A 6,000-nucleotide genomic window follows, 5' to 3' on the forward strand; every position below is an offset into this window, starting at 1 on the left:
GTGACACCAAAAATGCCTCCAGATATTGTCTATTGTCCCCTTGGGAGGTGAGGGGGAGTGAATAAACCACTGACCATCTTTTACTCGATTCTGGTAGATTTTCATGTCCTTCTAGTTAACTTATATGTAATTAAATATCTATTTCCTTATCTCCCTAATACTATTATATAAGCCACCTGTATTATTGTCAATCCTGGAAGCATGGTATCTAAAATGTTTATCCTTACAATTTCTTCCCATTGTTTTTGTTTGTGGTCTTGTGAGTCAGCACTTGTTTTTCCATGCCAGGCCAATTGGTGTAAACAACAGCACAGGAATGGCGAAGAGGAGCTAACCCACGTCCGAGGTCAGGGGCTGCAGCCAAGAGGAGCTACCCTGCATCCTAGGTTAGGGACAGCAGCCGAGAGGAGCTACCCCATGCCTGAAGCCAGGGGCTGCGGCCGGGAGCAGCAACCCCACCTCCAAGGAGTGGTGGCTGCGCGGGCTCAGGAGGGCCTAGAGGAGCTATTCCACGTTCAAGGTCAGAAGGGGCGGTGGTGAGGAGATACCCCTCATCCAAGGTAAGGAGCAGTGGCTGCACTTTGCTAGAGCAGCCATGAAGAGATATCTCACGTCCAAGGTAAGAGAAACCCAAGTAAGACAGTAGGTGTTGCAAGAGGGTATCAGAGGGCAGACACACTGAAACCATACTCAAAGAGAACTAATCAATCTAATCACACTAGGACCACAGCTTTGTCTAACTCAATGAAACTAAACCATGCCCATGGGGCCACCCAAGACTGGCAGGTCATGGTGGAGAGGTCTGACAGAATGTGGTCCACTGGAGAAGTAAATGGAAAACCACTTCAGTATTCTTGCCTTGAGAACCCCATGAACAGTATGAAAAGGCAAAATGATAGGATACTGAAAGAGGAACTCCCCAGGTCAGTAGGTGCCCAATATGCTACTGGAGATCAGTGGAGAAATGACTCCAGAAAGAATGAAGGGATGGAGCCAAAGCAAAAACAATACCCAGTTGTGGATGTGACTGGTGATAGAAGCAAGGTCCAATGCTGTAAAGAGCAATATTGCATAGGAACCTGGAATGTCAGGTCCATGAATCCAGGCAAATTGAAAGCGGTCAAACAGGAGATGGCAAGAGTGAACATCGACATTCTAGGAATCAGCGAACTAAAATGGACTGGAATGGGTGAATTTAACTCAGATGACCATTTTATCTACTACCGTGGGTAGGAATCCCTCAGAAGAAATGGAGTAGCCATTATGGTCAACAAAAGAGTCCAAAATGCAGTACTTGGATGCAATCTCAAAAATGACAGAATGATTTCTGTTCATTTCCAAGGCAAACCATTCAATATCACAGTAATCCAAGTCTATGCCCCAACCAGTAATGCTGAAGAAGCTGAAGTTGAACGGTTCTAGGAAGATCTACAAGACCTTTTAGAACTAACACCCAAAAAAGATGTCTTTTCATTATAGGAGACTGGAATGTAAAAGTAGGAAGTCAAGAAACGCCCAGAATAACAGGCAAATGTGGCCTTGGAATACGGAATGAAGCAGGGCAAAGACTAATAGAGTTTTGCCAAGAAAATGCACTGGTCATAGCAAACACCCTCTTCCAACAACACAAGAGAAGACTCTATACATGGACATCACCAGATGGTCAACACCGAAATCAGATTGATGATATTCTTTGCAGCCAAAGACGGAGAAGCTCTATATAGTCAAGAAAAACAAGACCAGGAACTGACTGTGGCTCAGATCATGAACTTCTTATTGCCAAATTCAGACTGAAATTGAATTGAAAGTAGGGAAAATCACTAGACCATTCAGGTATGACCTAAATCAAATCCCTTATGATTATACAGTGGAAGTGAGAAATAGATTTAAGGGACTAGATCTGATTGATAGAGTGCCTGATGAACTATGGACTGAGGTTCCTGACATTGTACAGGAGACAGGGATCAAGACCATCCCCATGGAAAAGAAATGCAAAAAAGCAAAATGGCTGTCTGGGGAGGCCTTACGAATAGCCGTGAAAAGAAGAGAAGTGAAAAGCAAAGGAGAAAAGGAAAGATATAAGCATCTGAATGTAGAGTTCCAAAGAATAGCAAGAAGAGATAAGAAAGACTTCCTCAGCAATCAATGCAAAGAAATAGAGGAAAACAACAGAATGAGAAAGACTAGAGATCTCTTCAAGAAAATTAGAGATACCAAGGGAACATTTCATGCAAAGATGGGCTCAATAAAGGACAGAAATGGTATGGACCTAACAGAAGCAGAAGATATTAAGAAGAGGTGGCAAGAATACACAGAAGAACTGTACAAAAAAGATCTTTACGACCCAGGTAATCACGATGGTGTGATCACTGACCTAGAGCCAGACATCCTGGAATGTGAAGTCCAGTGGGCCTTAGAAAGCATCACTACGAACAAAGCTAGTGGAGGTGATGGAATTCCAGTTGAGCTATTTCAAGTGCTGAAAGATGATGCTGTGAAAGTGCTGCACACAATATGCCAGCAAATTTGGAAAACTCAGCAGTGGCCACAGGACTGGAAAAGGTCAGTTTTCGTTCCAATCCCAAAGAAAGGCAATGCCAAAGAATGCTCCAACTACCGCACAATTGCACTCATCTCACATGCTAGTAAAGTAATGCTCAAAATTCTCCAAGCCAGGCTTCAGCAATATGTGAACCGTGAACTTCCATATGTTCAAGCTGGTTTTAGAAAAGGCAGAGGAACCAGAGATCAAATTGCCAATATCCGCTGGAGCATGGAAAAAGAAAGAGATTTCCAGAAAAATATCTATTTCTGCTTTATTGACTATGCCAAAGCCTTTGACTGTGTGAATCACAATGAACTGTGGAAAATTCTGAAAGAGATGGGAATACCAGACCACATGACCTGCCTCTTGAGAAATCTGTATGCAGGTCAGAAAGCAACAGTTAGAATTGGACATGGAACAACAGACTGGTTCCAAATAGGAAAAGGAGTACGTCAAGGTTGTATATTGTCACCCTGTTTATTTAACTTCTTTGCAGAGTACGTCATGAGAAACGCTGGACTGGAAGAAACATAAGCTGGAATCAAGATTGCCGGGAGAAATATCAATAACCTCAGATATGCAGATGACACCAACCTTATGGCAGAAAGTGAAGAGGAACTCAAAAGCCTCCTGATGAAAGTGGAAGTGGAGACTGAAAAAGTTGGCTTCAAGCTCAACATTCAGAAAACGAAGATCATGGCATCTGGTCCCATCACTTCATGGGAAATAGATGGGGAAACAGTGGAAACAGTGGCAGACTTTATTTTTTGGGGCTCCAAAATCACTGCAGATGGTGACTGCAGCCATGAAATTAAAAGACGCTTACTCCTTGGAAGGGAAGTTATGACCAACCTAGATAGCATATTCAAAAGTAGAGACATTACTCTGCCAACAAAGGTCTGTCTAGTCAAGGCTATGGTTTTTCCAGTGGTCATGTGTGGATGTGAGAGTTGGACTGTGAAGAAGGCTGAGCGCCAAAGAATTGATGCTTTTGAACTGTGGTGTTGGAGAAGACTCTTGTGAGTCCCTTGGACTGCAAGGAGATTCAACCAGTCCCTTCTGAAGGAGATCAGCCCTGGGATTTCTTTGGAGGGAATGATACTGAAGTTGAAACTCCAGTACTTTGGCCACCTCATGTGAAGAGTTGACTCATTGGAAAAGACTCTGATGCTGGGAGAGATTGGGGCAGGAGGAGAAGGGGACGCCAGAGGATGAGATGCCTGGATGGCATCACTGACTCGATGGACGTGAGTCTGGGTGAACTCTGGGGGTTGGTGATGGACAGGGAGGCCTGGCATGCTGCAATTCATGGGGTCGAAAAGAGTCGGACATGACTGAGCGAGCAAACTGAACTGAACTGAACTGAAGGGAACATTTCATGCAAAGATGGGCTCGATAAAGGACACAAATGGTATGGACCTAACAGAAGCAGAAGACATTAAGAAGAGATGGCAAGAATACACAGAACAACTGTACAAAAATATCTTCATGGCCAAGATAATCACAATGGTGTGATAACTCACCTAGAGCCAGACATCCTGGAATGTGAAGTCCAGTGGGCCTTAGAAAGCATCACTACGAACAAAGCTAGTGGAGGTGATGGAATTTCAGTTGAGCTATTTCAAGTGCTGAAAGATGATGCTGTGAAAGCGCTGCACTCAATATGCCGGCAAATTTGGAAAACTCAGCAGTGGCCACAGGACTGGAAATGGACAGTTTTCATTCCAATCCCAAAGAAATGCAATGCCAGAGAATGCTCAAACTACCACACAATTGCACTCATCTCACACACTAGTAAAGTAATGCTCAAAATTCTCCAAGCCAGGCTTCAGCAATACATGAACCGTGAACTTCCTGATGTTCAAGCTGGTTTTAGAAAAGGCAGAGGAACCAGAGATCAAATTGCCAACATCTGCTGGATCATCGAAAAAGCAAGGGAGTTTCAGAAAAACATCTATTTCTGCTTTATTGACTATGCCAGTGTCAGACTTTATTTTTCTGGGCTCCAAAATCACTGCAGATGGTGACTGCAGCCATGAAATTAAAAGACGCTTACTCCTTGGAAGGAAAGTTATGAGCAACCTAGATAGCATATTGAAAAGCAGAGACATTACTTTGCCAACAAAGGTCCATCTAGTCAGGGCTATGGATTTTCCTGTGATCATGTATGGATGTGAGAGTTGGACTGTGAAGAAGGTTGAGCGCCGAAGAATTGATGCTTTTGAACTGTGATGTTGGAGAAGACTCTTGAGAGTCCCTTGGACTTCAAGGAGATCCAACCAGTCCATTCTGAAGGAGATTAGCCCTGGGATTTTTTTGGAAGGAATGATGCTAAAGCTGAAACTCCAGTACTTTGGCCACCTCATGAGAAGAGTTGACCCATTGGAAAAGACTCTGATGCTGGGAGGGACTGGGCCCTAGAGGAGAAGGGGACGACCGAGGATGGGATGGCTGGATGGCATCACTGACTCGATGGACGTGAGTCTGGGTGAACTCTGGGAGTTGGTGATGGACAGGGAGGCCTGGCGTGCTGCGATTCATGGGGTCGCAGAGTCGAACATGACTGAGTGACTGATCTAATCTGATCTGACTATGCCAAAACCTTTGTTGGTGTGAATCACAATAAACTGTGGAAAATTCTGAAAGAGATGGGAATACCAGACCACCTGACCTGCCTCTTGAGAAATTTGTTTGCAGGTCAGGAAGCAACAGTTAGAACTGGACGTGGAACAACAGACTGGTTTCAAATAGGAAAAGGAGTACGTCAAGGCTGTACATTGTCACCCTGCTTATTTAACTTCTATGCAGAGTACATAATGAGAAACGCTGGGCTGAAAGAAGTACAAGCTGGAATCAAGATTGCCAGGAGAAATATCAATAACCTCAAATATGCAGATGACACCACCCTATGGCAGAAAGTGAAGAGGAATAAAAAGCCTCTTGATGAAGGTGAAAGAGGAGAGTGAAAAAGTTGGCTTAAAACTCAACATTCAGAAAACAAAGATAATGGCATCTAGTCCCAACACTTCATGGGAAATAGATGGGGAAACAGTGGAAACAGTGTCAGACTTTATTTTTGGGAGCTCCAAAATCACTGCAGATTGTGACTGCTGCCATGAAAGTAAAAGATGCTTATTCCTTGGAAGAATAGTTATGACCAACCTAGATAGCATATTCAAAAGCAGAGACATTACTTTGCCAACAAAGGCCCTTCTAGTCAAGGCTATGGTTTTTCCAGTGGTCATGTATGAGCGTGAGAGTTGGACTGTGAATAAAGCTGAGCGCTGAAGAATTGATGTTTTGAAGTGTGGTGTTGGAGCAGACTCTTAAGAGTCCCTGGGACTGCAAGGAGATCCAACCAATCCATTCTGAAGAAGATCAGCCCTGGGATTTCTTTGGAAGAAATGATGCTAAAGCTGAAACTCCAGTACTTTGGCCACCTCATGCGAAGAGTT

Source organism: Bubalus bubalis, chromosome 22 (assembly GCF_019923935.1).
Source record: "Bubalus bubalis isolate 160015118507 breed Murrah chromosome 22, NDDB_SH_1, whole genome shotgun sequence".
Classification (NCBI taxonomy): domain Eukaryota; kingdom Metazoa; phylum Chordata; class Mammalia; order Artiodactyla; family Bovidae; genus Bubalus; species Bubalus bubalis.